At 44.9% G+C, this 14,452-nt stretch overlaps 11 non-coding genes and 1 pseudogene across 11 annotated transcripts; all 12 read right to left on the bottom strand.

Annotated features, from left to right (window-relative positions):
* Positions 1–219: 219 nt before the first annotated feature.
* LOC139403431 (5S ribosomal RNA) lies at positions 220–328 on the bottom strand (annotated as a pseudogene).
* A 620-nt stretch (positions 329–948) lies between these two features.
* On the bottom strand, positions 949–1,067 carry LOC139403381 (5S ribosomal RNA). The gene has a single exon (XR_011633430.1). It is a non-coding gene; the product is annotated as a 5S ribosomal RNA (ribosomal RNA).
* A 1,147-nt stretch (positions 1,068–2,214) lies between these two features.
* LOC139403369 (5S ribosomal RNA) lies at positions 2,215–2,333 on the bottom strand. Its single transcript, XR_011633420.1, has one exon. It is a non-coding gene; the product is annotated as a 5S ribosomal RNA (ribosomal RNA).
* Positions 2,334–3,478: 1,145 nt separating this feature from the next.
* Positions 3,479–3,597, bottom strand: LOC139403358 (5S ribosomal RNA). Its single transcript, XR_011633417.1, has one exon. It is a non-coding gene; the product is annotated as a 5S ribosomal RNA (ribosomal RNA).
* A 1,146-nt stretch (positions 3,598–4,743) lies between these two features.
* LOC139403432 (5S ribosomal RNA) lies at positions 4,744–4,862 on the bottom strand. Its single transcript, XR_011633478.1, has one exon. It is a non-coding gene; the product is annotated as a 5S ribosomal RNA (ribosomal RNA).
* Positions 4,863–6,010: 1,148 nt separating this feature from the next.
* Positions 6,011–6,129, bottom strand: LOC139403426 (5S ribosomal RNA). The gene has a single exon (XR_011633473.1). It is a non-coding gene; the product is annotated as a 5S ribosomal RNA (ribosomal RNA).
* A 1,145-nt stretch (positions 6,130–7,274) lies between these two features.
* On the bottom strand, positions 7,275–7,392 carry LOC139403429 (5S ribosomal RNA). Its single transcript, XR_011633476.1, has one exon. It is a non-coding gene; the product is annotated as a 5S ribosomal RNA (ribosomal RNA).
* A 1,148-nt stretch (positions 7,393–8,540) lies between these two features.
* Positions 8,541–8,659, bottom strand: LOC139403414 (5S ribosomal RNA). Its single transcript, XR_011633462.1, has one exon. It is a non-coding gene; the product is annotated as a 5S ribosomal RNA (ribosomal RNA).
* Positions 8,660–9,807: 1,148 nt separating this feature from the next.
* LOC139403403 (5S ribosomal RNA) lies at positions 9,808–9,926 on the bottom strand. The gene has a single exon (XR_011633451.1). It is a non-coding gene; the product is annotated as a 5S ribosomal RNA (ribosomal RNA).
* A 1,143-nt stretch (positions 9,927–11,069) lies between these two features.
* LOC139403351 (5S ribosomal RNA) lies at positions 11,070–11,188 on the bottom strand. Its single transcript, XR_011633411.1, has one exon. It is a non-coding gene; the product is annotated as a 5S ribosomal RNA (ribosomal RNA).
* A 1,146-nt stretch (positions 11,189–12,334) lies between these two features.
* On the bottom strand, positions 12,335–12,453 carry LOC139403428 (5S ribosomal RNA). Its single transcript, XR_011633475.1, has one exon. It is a non-coding gene; the product is annotated as a 5S ribosomal RNA (ribosomal RNA).
* A 1,146-nt stretch (positions 12,454–13,599) lies between these two features.
* LOC139403427 (5S ribosomal RNA) lies at positions 13,600–13,718 on the bottom strand. Its single transcript, XR_011633474.1, has one exon. It is a non-coding gene; the product is annotated as a 5S ribosomal RNA (ribosomal RNA).
* Between the last annotated feature and the right edge of the window lie 734 nt (positions 13,719–14,452).

Genomic DNA, 14,452 nt, shown 5'->3' with positions numbered 1-14,452 from the left:
TACAGACATTGACAGTCTCCTAGCCTAAAAACAAATGCTGAATGCACTGCCTAGATTTTGAGGTAAACGCATTGTCCATTATTTGATTTGATCAGGGCAGGGCAGGGAAGCACTAACAAACTGCATTTAGTCCAATAAAAAGACACAACACTATTAGGGTGATAAATAAAAGGGAGTTGCTCCACGCATGACACAAGAGAACCCTCTGCTGGAGCAAAACGCTTACAGCACCTGGTATTCCCAGGCGGTCTCCCATCCAAGTACTAACCAGGCCCGACCCTGCTTAGCTTCCGAGATCGGGCGTATTCAGGCTGGTATGGCCGTAAGCGAAAGGCAATCTCTTGGTGCACTATGTAAAGTCAACGTGTCGCTTACTCTTAGGGGGACAGAGAATTGTCCACCTTGTGACACACACTGAAAAGCTCAAACCTTGCTCGCATTTCCAGACCATATATTTCACTCTTGTGGGGGGGAAAAAGAGGGCATATCCTAGGTTCATACTTATGACAACTTCATGGACCTGGGCCCTATAAAAAGTGGTTTCCTGCTAGGGTTTTAAATGTTGTCGTGGACATATATTTCTATTAAAAAGGTGTACTTTTGAGAGCGAAAACCTGCAGAAGCAGGGACAAACGGTCAACGGGGAATAGGGGGAATATTATTATTTATTTATTTTTGGGGGGGGGGGGGGGGGGCAATCAGTCAAAACATTGAAGGGCCCTAATGGACTACAGACATTGACAGTCTCCTAGCCTAAAAACAAATGCTGAATGCACTGCCTAGATTTTGAGGTAAACGCATTGTCCATTATTTGATTTGATCAGGGCAGGGCAGGGAAGCACTAACAAACTGCATTTAGTCCAATAAAAAGACACAACACTATTAGGGTGATAAATAAAAGGGAGTTGCTCCACGCATGACACAAGAGAACCCTCTGCTGGAGCAAAACGCTTACAGCACCTGGTATTCCCAGGCGGTCTCCCATCCAAGTACTAACCAGGCCCGACCCTGCTTAGCTTCCGAGATCGGACGAGATCGGGCGTATTCAGGCTGGTATGGCCGTAAGCGAAAGGCAATCTCTTGGTGCACTATGTAAAGTCAACGTGTCGCTTACTCTTAGGGGGACAGAGAATTGTCCACCTTGTGACACACACTGAAAAGCTCAAACCTTGCTCGCATTTCCAGACCATATATTTCACTCTTGTGGGGGGGAAAAAGAGGGCATATCCTAGGTTCATACTTATGACAACTTCATGGACCTGGGCCCTATAAAATACAGCGCGCCCACACGGAATCACGAAATACAGACATTACACCGAAATTCAACAACATTACAAAATGCTTTGAGCTAAGGAGGAAATCAAATCATTCCCTTCAACTTGTTAGAAAATCCATTCATTTGCCCAAGTGAATCATAAGACATGAACAAAATGCATCAGTGATTCGTATTTCCACGCAACTTTCAGAAACTGCACAGGACTGCCCAGTTTCCGTGCGCATGCGTGCGGAGCGCGCGCATGTCTACACTTTGTGTAGCCGTTAGCGATGAGGCTAATGATAACCTTCTTGTGGTAGAGAAGGAAAGGCTTCCCACAAAAACCTTCTCAATCAAATGTTAACTGCAAAGTAGCCTATGCCGGCCTGGCAGAATTATATCATGATTATTTGCATCAATCAATCACATGAGCGCTACAGCAACACCGCTTAACCAAACAAAGGTCTCTTCCTGGCGCACACTTGCCTAAAAAAGGGTAACTACACCCCAAAATCGATATGTCTTCCGTTTTTCCCAGACCTCAAAAGTGGTTTCCTGCTAGGGTTTTAAATGTTGTCGTGGACATATATTTCTATTAAAAAGGTGTACTTTTGAGAGCGAAAACCTGCAGAAGCAGGGACAAACGGTCAACGGGGAATAGGGGGAATATTATTATTTTTTTTTTTTTTGGGGGGGGGGGGGGGGGCAATCAGTCAAAACATTGAAGGGCCCTAATGGACTACAGACATTGACAGTCTCCTAGCCTAAAAACAAATGCTGAATGCACTGCCTAGATTTTGAGGTAAACGCATTGTCCATTATTTGATTTGATCAGGGCAGGGCAGGGAAGCACTAACAAACTGCATTTAGTCCAATAAAAAGACACAACACTATTAGGGTGATAAATAAAAGGGAGTTGCTCCACGCATGACACAAGAGAACCCTCTGCTGGAGCAAAACGCTTACAGCACCTGGTATTCCCAGGCGGTCTCCCATCCAAGTACTAACCAGGCCCGACCCTGCTTAGCTTCCGAGATCGGACGAGATCGGGCGTATTCAGGCTGGTATGGCCGTAAGCGAAAGGCAATCTCTTGGTGCACTATGTAAAGTCAACGTGTCGCTTACTCTTAGGGGGACAGAGAATTGTCCACCTTGTGACACACACTGAAAAGCTCAAACCTTGCTCGCATTTCCAGACCATATATTTCACTCTTGTGGGGGGGAAAAAGAGGGCATATCCTAGGTTCATACTTATGACAACTTCATGGACCTGGGCCCTATAAAATACAGCGCGCCCACACGGAATCACGAAATACAGACATTACACCGAAATTCAACAACATTACAAAATGCTTTGAGCTAAGGAGGAAATCAAATCATTCCCTTCAACTTGTTAGAAAATCCATTCATTTGCCCAAGTGAATCATAAGACATGAACAAAATGCATCAGTGATTCGTATTTCCACGCAACTTTCAGAAACTGCACAGGACTGCCCAGTTTCCGTGCGCATGCGTGCGGAGCGCGCGCATGTCTACACTTTGTGTAGCCGTTAGCGATGAGGCTAATGATAACCTTCTTGTGGTAGAGAAGGAAAGGCTTCCCACAAAAACCTTCTCAATCAAATGTTAACTGCAAAGTAGCCTATGCCGGCCTGGCAGAATTATATCATGATTATTTGCATCAATCAATCACATGAGCGCTACAGCAACACCGCTTAACCAAACAAAGGTCTCTTCCTGGCGCACACTTGCCTAAAAAAGGGTAACTACACCCCAAAATCGATATGTCTTCCGTTTTTCCCAGACCTCAAAAGTGGTTTCCTGCTAGGGTTTTAAATGTTGTCGTGGACATATATTTCTATTAAAAAGGTGTACTTTTGAGAGCGAAAACCTGCAGAAGCAGGGACAAACGGTCAACGGGGAATAGGGGGAATATTATTATTTATTTTTTTTGGGGGGGGGGGGGGGGGCAATCAGTCAAAACATTGAAGGGCCCTAATGGACTACAGACATTGACAGTCTCCTAGCCTAAAAACAAATGCTGAATGCACTGCCTAGATTTTGAGGTAAACGCATTGTCCATTATTTGATTTGATCAGGGCAGGGCAGGGAAGCACTAACAAACTGCATTTAGTCCAATAAAAAGACACAACACTATTAGGGTGATAAATAAAAGGGAGTTGCTCCACGCATGACACAAGAGAACCCTCTGCTGGAGCAAAACGCTTACAGCACCTGGTATTCCCAGGCGGTCTCCCATCCAAGTACTAACCAGGCCCGACCCTGCTTAGCTTCCGAGATCGGACGAGATCGGGCGTATTCAGGCTGGTATGGCCGTAAGCGAAAGGCAATCTCTTGGTGCACTATGTAAAGTCAACGTGTCGCTTACTCTTAGGGGGACAGAGAATTGTCCACCTTGTGACACACACTGAAAAGCTCAAACCTTGCTTGCATTTCCAGACCATATATTTCACTCTTGTGGGGGGGAAAAAGAGGGCATATCCTAGGTTCATACTTATGACAACTTCATGGACCTGGGCCCTATAAAATACAGCGCGCCCACACGGAATCACGAAATACAGACATTACACCGAAATTCAACAACATTACAAAATGCTTTGAGCTAAGGAGGAAATCAAATCATTCCCTTCAACTTGTTAGAGAATCCATTCATTTGCCCAAGTGAATCATAAGACATGAACAAAATGCATCAGTGATTCGTATTTCCACGCAACTTTCAGAAACTGCACAGGACTGCCCAGTTTCCGTGCGCATGCGTGCGGAGCGCGCGCATGTCTACACTTTGTGTAGCCGTTAGCGATGAGGCTAATGATAACCTTCTTGTGGTAGAGAAGGAAAGGCTTCCCACAAAAACCTTCTCAATCAAATGTTAACTGCAAAGTAGCCTATGCCGGCCTGGCAGAATTATATCATGATTATTTGCATCAATCAATCACATGAGCGCTACAGCAACACCGCTTAACCAAACAAAGGTCTCTTCCTGGCGCACACTTGCCTAAAAAAGGGTAACTACACCCCAAAATCGATATGTCTTCCGTTTTTCCCAGACCTCAAAAGTGGTTTCCTGCTAGGGTTTTAAATGTTGTCGTGGACATATATTTCTATTAAAAAGGTGTACTTTTGAGAGCGAAAACCTGCAGAAGCAGGGACAAACGGTCAACGGGGAATAGGGGGAATATTATTATTTATTTATTTTTTGGGGGGGGGGGGGGGGCAATCAGTCAAAACATTGAAGGGCCCTAATGGACTACAGACATTGACAGTCTCCTAGCCTAAAAACACATGCTGAATGCACTGCCTAGATTTTGAGGTAAACGCATTGTCCATTATTTGATTTGATCAGGGCAGGGCAGGGAAGCACTAACAAACTGCATTTAGTCCAATAAAAAGACACAACACTATTAGGGTGATAAATAAAAGGGAGTTGCTCCACGCATGACACAAGAGAACCCTCTGCTGGAGCAAAACGCTTACAGCACCTGGTATTCCCAGGCGGTCTCCCATCCAAGTACTAACCAGGCCCGACCCTGCTTAGCTTCCGAGATCGGACGAGATCGGGCGTATTCAGGCTGGTATGGCCGTAAGCGAAAGGCAATCTCTTGGTGCACTATGTAAAGTCAACGTGTCGCTTACTCTTAGGGGGACAGAGAATTGTCCACCTTGTGACACACACTGAAAAGCTCAAACCTTGCTCGCATTTCCAGACCATATATTTCACTCTTGTGGGGGGGAAAAAGAGGGCATATCCTAGGTTCATACTTATGACAACTTCATGGACCTGGGCCCTATAAAATACAGCGCGCCCACACGGAATCACGAAATACAGACATTACACCGAAATTCAACAACATTACAAAATGCTTTGAGCTAAGGAGGAAATCAAATCATTCCCTTCAACTTGTTAGAAAATCCATTCATTTGCCCAAGTGAATCATAAGACATGAACAAAATGCATCAGTGATTCGTATTTCCACGCAACTTTCAGAAACTGCACAGGACTGCCCAGTTTCCGTGCGCATGCGTGCGGAGCGCGCGCATGTCTACACTTTGTGTAGCCGTTAGCGATGAGGCTAATGATAACCTTCTTGTGGTAGAGAAGGAAAGGCTTCCCACAAAAACCTTCTCAATCAAATGTTAACTGCAAAGTAGCCTATGCCGGCCTGGCAGAATTATATCATGATTATTTGCATCAATCAATCACATGAGCGCTACAGCAACACCGCTTAACCAAACAAAGGTCTCTTCCTGGCGCACACTTGCCTAAAAAAGGGTAACTACACCCCAAAATCGATATGTCTTCCGTTTTTCCCAGACCTCAAAAGTGGTTTCCTGCTAGGGTTTTAAATGTTGTCGTGGACATATATTTCTATTAAAAAGGTGTACTTTTGAGAGCGAAAACCTGCAGAAGCAGGGACAAACGGTCAACGGGGAATAGGGGGAATATTATTATTTATTTTTTTTTTGGGGGGGGGGGGGGGGGGCAATCAGTCAAAACATTGAAGGGCCCTAATGGACTACAGACATTGACAGTCTCCTAGCCTAAAAACAAATGCTGAATGCACTGCCTAGATTTTGAGGTAAACGCATTGTCCATTATTTGATTTGATCAGGGCAGGGCAGGGAAGCACTAACAAACTGCATTTAGTCCAATAAAAAGACACAACACTATTAGGGTGATAAATAAAAGGGAGTTGCTCCACGCATGACACAAGAGAACCCTCTGCTGGAGCAAAACGCTTACAGCACCTGGTATTCCCAGGCGGTCTCCCATCCAAGTACTAACCAGGCCCGACCCTGCTTAGCTTCCGAGATCGGACGAGATCGGGCGTATTCAGGCTGGTATGGCCGTAAGCGAAAGGCAATCTCTTGGTGCACTATGTAAAGTCAACGTGTCGCTTACTCTTAGGGGGACAGAGAATTGTCCACCTTGTGACACACACTGAAAAGCTCAAACCTTGCTCGCATTTCCAGACCATATATTTCACTCTTGTGGGGGGGAAAAAGAGGGCATATCCTAGGTTCATACTTATGACAACTTCATGGACCTGGGCCCTATAAAATACAGCGCGCCCACACGGAATCACGAAATACAGACATTACACCGAAATTCAACAACATTACAAAATGCTTTGAGCTAAGGAGGAAATCAAATCATTCCCTTCAACTTGTTAGAAAATCCATTCATTTGCCCAAGTGAATCATAAGACATGAACAAAATGCATCAGTGATTCGTATTTCCACGCAACTTTCAGAAACTGCACAGGACTGCCCAGTTTCCGTGCGCATGCGTGCGGAGCGCGCGCATGTCTACACTTTGTGTAGCCGTTAGCGATGAGGCTAATGATAACCTTCTTGTGGTAGAGAAGGAAAGGCTTCCCACAAAAACCTTCTCAATCAAATGTTAACTGCAAAGTAGCCTATGCCGGCCTGGCAGAATTATATCATGATTATTTGCATCAATCAATCACATGAGCGCTACAGCAACACCGCTTAACCAAACAAAGGTCTCTTCCTGGCGCACACTTGCCTAAAAAAGGGTAACTACACCCCAAAATCGATATGTCTTCCGTTTTTCCCAGACCTCAAAAGTGGTTTCCTGCTAGGGTTTTAAATGTTGTCGTGGACATATATTTCTATTAAAAAGGTGTACTTTTGAGAGCGAAAACCTGCAGAAGCAGGGACAAACGGTCAACGGGGAATAGGGGGAATATTATTATTTATTTTTTTTTTGGGGGGGGGGGGGGGCAATCAGTCAAAACATTGAAGGGCCCTAATGGACTACAGACATTGACAGTCTCCTAGCCTAAAAACAAATGCTGAATGCACTGCCTAGATTTTGAGGTAAACGCATTGTCCATTATTTGATTTGATCAGGGCAGGGCAGGGAAGCACTAACAAACTGCATTTAGTCCAATAAAAAGACACAACACTATTAGGGTGATAAATAAAAGGGAGTTGCTCCACGCATGACACAAGAGAACCCTCTGCTGGAGCAAAACGCTTACAGCACCTGGTATTCCCAGGCGGTCTCCCATCCAAGTACTAACCAGGCCCGACCCTGCTTAGCTTCCGAGATCGGACGAGATCGGCGTATTCAGGCTGGTATGGCCGTAAGCGAAAGGCAATCTCTTGGTGCACTATGTAAAGTCAACGTGTCGCTTACTCTTAGGGGGACAGAGAATTGTCCACCTTGTGACACACACTGAAAAGCTCAAACCTTGCTCGCATTTCCAGACCATATATTTCACTCTTGTGGGGGGGAAAAAGAGGGCATATCCTAGGTTCATACTTATGACAACTTCATGGACCTGGGCCCTATAAAATACAGCGCGCCCACACGGAATCACGAAATACAGACATTACACCGAAATTCAACAACATTACAAAATGCTTTGAGCTAAGGAGGAAATCAAATCATTCCCTTCAACTTGTTAGAAAATCCATTCATTTGCCCAAGTGAATCATAAGACATGAACAAAATGCATCAGTGATTCGTATTTCCACGCAACTTTCAGAAACTGCACAGGACTGCCCAGTTTCCGTGCGCATGCGTGCGGAGCGCGCGCATGTCTACACTTTGTGTAGCCGTTAGCGATGAGGCTAATGATAACCTTCTTGTGGTAGAGAAGGAAAGGCTTCCCACAAAAACCTTCTCAATCAAATGTTAACTGCAAAGTAGCCTATGCCGGCCTGGCAGAATTATATCATGATTATTTGCATCAATCAATCACATGAGCGCTACAGCAACACCGCTTAACCAAACAAAGGTCTCTTCCTGGCGCACACTTGCCTAAAAAAGGGTAACTACACCCCAAAATCGATATGTCTTCCGTTTTTCCCAGACCTCAAAAGTGGTTTCCTGCTAGGGTTTTAAATGTTGTCGTGGACATATATTTCTATTAAAAAGGTGTACTTTTGAGAGCGAAAACCTGCAGAAGCAGGGACAAACGGTCAACGGGGAATAGGGGGAATATTATTATTTATTTTTTTTTGGGGGGGGGGGGGGGGGGGCAATCAGTCAAAACATTGAAGGGCCCTAATGGACTACAGACATTGACAGTCTCCTAGCCTAAAAACACATGCTGAATGCACTGCCTAGATTTTGAGGTAAACGCATTGTCCATTATTTGATTTGATCAGGGCAGGGCAGGGAAGCACTAACAAACTGCATTTAGTCCAATAAAAAGACACAACACTATTAGGGTGATAAATAAAAGGGAGTTGCTCCACGCATGACACAAGAGAACCCTCTGCTGGAGCAAAACGCTTACAGCACCTGGTATTCCCAGGCGGTCTCCCATCCAAGTACTAACCAGGCCCGACCCTGCTTAGCTTCCGAGATCGGACGAGATCGGGCGTATTCAGGCTGGTATGGCCGTAAGCGAAAGGCAATCTCTTGGTGCACTATGTAAAGTCAACGTGTCGCTTACTCTTAGGGGGACAGAGAATTGTCCACCTTGTGACACACACTGAAAAGCTCAAACCTTGCTCGCATTTCCAGACCATATATTTCACTCTTGTGGGGGGGAAAAAGAGGGCATATCCTAGGTTCATACTTATGACAACTTCATGGACCTGGGCCCTATAAAATACAGCGCGCCCACACGGAATCACGAAATACAGACATTACACCGAAATTCAACAACATTACAAAATGCTTTGAGCTAAGGAGGAAATCAAATCATTCCCTTCAACTTGTTAGAAAATCCATTCATTTGCCCAAGTGAATCATAAGACATGAACAAAATGCATCAGTGATTCGTATTTCCACGCAACTTTCAGAAACTGCACAGGACTGCCCAGTTTCCGTGCGCATGCGTGCGGAGCGCGCGCATGTCTACACTTTGTGTAGCCGTTAGCGATGAGGCTAATGATAACCTTCTTGTGGTAGAGAAGGAAAGGCTTCCCACAAAAACCTTCTCAATCAAATGTTAACTGCAAAGTAGCCTATGCCGGCCTGGCAGAATTATATCATGATTATTTGCATCAATCAATCACATGAGCGCTACAGCAACACCGCTTAACCAAACAAAGGTCTCTTCCTGGCGCACACTTGCCTAAAAAAGGGTAACTACACCCCAAAATCGATATGTCTTCCGTTTTTCCCAGACCTCAAAAGTGGTTTCCTGCTAGGGTTTTAAATGTTGTCGTGGACATATATTTCTATTAAAAAGGTGTACTTTTGAGAGCGAAAACCTGCAGAAGCAGGGACAAACGGTCAACGGGGAATAGGGGGAATATTATTATTTTTTTTTTTTTTTTTGGGGGGGGGGGGGGGCAATCAGTCAAAACATTGAAGGGCCCTAATGGACTACAGACATTGACAGTCTCCTAGCCTAAAAACACATGCTGAATGCACTGCCTAGATTTTGAGGTAAACGCATTGTCCATTATTTGATTTGATCAGGGCAGGGCAGGGAAGCACTAACAAACTGCATTTAGTCCAATAAAAAGACACAACACTATTAGGGTGATAAATAAAAGGGAGTTGCTCCACGCATGACACAAGAGAACCCTCTGCTGGAGCAAAACGCTTACAGCACCTGGTATTCCCAGGCGGTCTCCCATCCAAGTACTAACCAGGCCCGACCCTGCTTAGCTTCCGAGATCGGACGAGATCGGGCGTATTCAGGCTGGTATGGCCGTAAGCGAAAGGCAATCTCTTGGTGCACTATGTAAAGTCAACGTGTCGCTTACTCTTAGGGGGACAGAGAATTGTCCACCTTGTGACACACACTGAAAAGCTCAAACCTTGCTCGCATTTCCAGACCATATATTTCACTCTTGTGGGGGGGAAAAAGAGGGCATATCCTAGGTTCATACTTATGACAACTTCATGGACCTGGGCCCTATAAAATACAGCGCGCCCACACGGAATCACGAAATACAGACATTACACCGAAATTCAACAACATTACAAAATGCTTTGAGCTAAGGAGGAAATCAAATCATTCCCTTCAACTTGTTAGAAAATCCATTCATTTGCCCAAGTGAATCATAAGACATGAACAAAATGCATCAGTGATTCGTATTTCCACGCAACTTTCAGAAACTGCACAGGACTGCCCAGTTTCCGTGCGCATGCGTGCGGAGCGCGCGCATGTCTACACTTTGTGTAGCCGTTAGCGATGAGGCTAATGATAACCTTCTTGTGGTAGAGAAGGAAAGGCTTCCCACAAAAACATTCTCAATCAAATGTTAACTGCAAAGTAGCCTATGCCGGCCTGGCAGAATTATATCATGATTATTTGCATCAATCAATCACATGAGCGCTACAGCAACACCGCTTAACCAAACAAAGGTCTCTTCCTGGCGCACACTTGCCTAAAAAAGGGTAACTACACCCCAAAATCGATATGTCTTCCGTTTTTCCCAGACCTCAAAAGTGGTTTCCTGCTAGGGTTTTAAATGTTGTCGTGGACATATATTTCTATTAAAAAGGTGTACTTTTGAGAGCGAAAACCTGCAGAAGCAGGGACAAACGGTCAACGGGGAATAGGGGGAATATTATTATTTATTTTTTTTGGGGGGGGGGGGGGGCAATCAGTCAAAACATTGAAGGGCCCTAATGGACTACAGACATTGACAGTCTCCTAGCCTAAAAACAAATGCTGAATGCACTGCCTAGATTTTGAGGTAAACGCATTGTCCATTATTTGATTTGATCAGGGCAGGGCAGGGAAGCACTAACAAACTGCATTTAGTCCAATAAAAAGACACAACACTATTAGGGTGATAAATAAAAGGGAGTTGCTCCACGCATGACACAAGAGAACCCTCTGCTGGAGCAAAACGCTTACAGCACCTGGTATTCCCAGGCGGTCTCCCATCCAAGTACTAACCAGGCCCGACCCTGCTTAGCTTCCGAGATCGGACGAGATCGGGCGTTTTCAGGCTGGTATGGCCGTAAGCGAAAGGCAATCTCTTGGTGCACTATGTAAAGTCAACGTGTCGCTTACTCTTAGGGGGACAGAGAATTGTCCACCTTGTGACACACACTGAAAAGCTCAAACCTTGCTCGCATTTCCAGACCATATATTTCACTCTTGTGGGGGGGAAAAAGAGGGCATATCCTAGGTTCATACTTATGACAACTTCATGGACCTGGGCCCTATAAAATACAGCGCGCCCACACGGAATCACGAAATACAGACATTACACCGAAATTCAACAACATTACAAAATGCTTTGAGCTAAGGAGGAAATCAAATCATTCCCTTCAACTTGTTAGAAAATCCATTCATTTGCCCAAGTGAATCATAAGACATGAACAAAATGCATCAGTGATTCGTATTTCCACGCAACTTTCAGAAACTGCACAGGACTGCCCAGTTTCCGTGCGCATGCGTGCGGAGCGCGCGCATGTCTACACTTTGTGTAGCCGTTAGCGATGAGGCTAATGATAACCTTCTTGTGGTAGAGAAGGAAAGGCTTCCCACAAAAACATTCTCAATCAAATGTTAACTGCAAAGTAGCCTATGCCGGCCTGGCAGAATTATATCATGATTATTTGCATCAATCAATCACATGAGCGCTACAGCAACACCGCTTAACCAAACAAAGGTCTCTTCCTGGCGCACACTTGCCTAAAAAAGGGTAACTACACCCCAAAATCGATATGTCTTCCGTTTTTCCCAGACCTCAAAAGTGGTTTCCTGCTAGGGTTTTAAATGTTGTCGTGGACATATATTTCTATTAAAAAGGTGTACTTTTGAGAGCGAAAACCTGCAGAAGCAGGGACAAACGGTCAACGGGGAATAGGGGGAATATTATTATTTATTTTTTTTGGGGGGGGGGGGGGGGGGCAATCAGTCAAAACATTGAAGGGCCCTAATGGACTACAGACATTGACAGTCTCCTAGCCTAAAAACAAATGCTGAATGCACTGCCTAGATTTTGAGGTAAACGCATTGTCCATTATTTGATTTGATCAGGGCAGGGCAGGGAAGCACTAACAAACTGCATTTAGTCCAATAAAAAGACACAACACTATTAGGGTGATAAATAAAAGGGAGTTGCTCCACGCATGACACAAGAGAACCCTCTGCTGGAGCAAAACGCTTACAGCACCTGGTATTCCCAGGCGGTCTCCCATCCAAGTACTAACCAGGCCCGACCATGCTTAGCTTCCGAGATCGGACGAGATCGGGCGTATTCAGGCTGGTATGGCCGTAAGCGAAAGGCAATCGCTTGGTGCACTACGTAAAGTCAACGTGTCGCTTACTCTTAGGGGGACAGAGAATTGTCCACCTTGTGACACACACTGAAAAGCTCAAACCTTGCTTGCATTTCCAGACCATATATTTCACTCTTGTGGGGGGGAAAAAGAGGGCATATCCTAGGTTCATACTTATGACAACTTCATGGACCTGGGCCCTATAAAATACAGCGCGCCCACACGGAATCACGAAATACAGACATTACACCGAAATTCAACAACATTACAAAATGCTTTGAGCTAAGGAGGAAATCAAATCATTCCCTTCAACTTGTTAGAAAATCCATTCATTTGCCCAAGTGAATCATAAGACATGAACAAAATGCATCAGTGATTCGTATTTCCACGCAACTTTCAGAAACTGCACAGGACTGCCCAGTTTCCGTGCGCATGCGTGCGGAGCGCGCGCATGTCTACACTTTGTGTAGCCGTTAGCGATGAGGCTAATGATAACCTTCTTGTGGTAGAGAAGGAAAGGCTTCCCACAAAAACATTCTCAATCAAATGTTAACTGCAAAGTAGCCTATGCCGGCCTGGCAGAATTATATCATGATTATTTGCATCAATCAATCACATGAGCGCTACAGCAACACCGCTTAACCAAACAAAGGTCTCTTCCTGGCGCACACTTGCCTAAAAAAGGGTAACTACACCCCAAAATCGATATGTCTTCCGTTTTTCCCAGACCTCAAAAGTGGTTTCCTGCTAGGGTTTTAAATGTTGTCGTGGACATATATTTCTATTAAAAAGGTGTACTTTTGAGAGCGAAAACCTGCAGAAGCAGGGACAAACGGTCAACGGGGAATAGGGGGAATATTATTATTTATTTTTTTTGGGGGGGGGGGGGGGGGGCAATCAGTCAAAACATTGAAGGGCCCTAATGGACTACAGACATTGACAGTCTCCTAGCCTAAAAACAAATGCTGAATGCACTGCCTAGATTTTGAGGTAAACGCATTGTCCATTATTTGATTTGATCAGGGCAGGGCAGGGAAGCACTAACAAACTGCATTTAGTCCAATAAAAAGACACAACACTATTAGGGTGATAAATAAAAGGGAGTTGCTCCACGCATGACACAAGAGAACCCTCTGCTGGAGCAAAACGCTTACAGCACCTGGTATTCCCAGGCGGTCTCCCATCCAAGTACTAACCAGGCCCGACCATGCTTAGCTTCCGAGATCGGACGAGATCGGGCGTATTCAGGCTGGTATGGCCGTAAGCGAAAGGCAATCGCTTGGTGCACTACGTAAAGTCAACGTGTCGCTTACTCTTAGGGGGACAGAGAATTGTCCACCTTGTGACACACACTGAAAAGCTCAAACCTTGCTTGCATTTCCAGACCATATATTTCACTCTTGTGGGGGGGAAAAAGAGGGCATATCCTAGGTTCATACTTATGACAACTTCATGGACCTGGGCCCTATAAAATACAGCGCGCCCACACGGAATCACGAAATACAGACATTACACCGAAATTCAACAACATTACAAAATGCTTTGAGCTAAGGAGGAAATCAAATCATTCCCTTCAACTTGTTAGAAAATCCATTCATTTGCCCAAGTGAATCATAAGACATGAACAAAATGCATCAGTGATTCGTATTTCCACGCAACTTTCAGAAACTGCACAGGACTGCCCAGTTTCCGTGCGCATGCGTGCGGAGCGCGCGCATGTCTACACTTTGTGTAGCCGTTAGCGATGAGGCTAATGATAACCTTCTTGTGGTAGAGAAGGAAAGGCTTCCCACAAAAACATTCTCAATCAAATGTTAACTGCAAAGTAGCCTATGCCGGCCTGGCAGAATTATATCATGATTATTTGCATCAATCAATCACATGAGCGCTACAGCAACACCGCTTAACCAAACAAAGGTCTCTTCCTGGCGCACACTTGCCTAAAAAAGGGTAACTACACCCCAAAATCGATATGTCTTCCGTTTTTCCCAGACCTCAAA

The sequence above is a fragment of the Oncorhynchus clarkii genome, unplaced genomic scaffold, assembly GCF_045791955.1.
Source record: "Oncorhynchus clarkii lewisi isolate Uvic-CL-2024 unplaced genomic scaffold, UVic_Ocla_1.0 unplaced_contig_2029_pilon_pilon, whole genome shotgun sequence".
NCBI lineage: Eukaryota > Metazoa > Chordata > Actinopteri > Salmoniformes > Salmonidae > Oncorhynchus > Oncorhynchus clarkii.
Note: the sequence above shows the minus strand (reverse complement) of the source record. Positions and strands in the feature narration are given on the sequence as shown.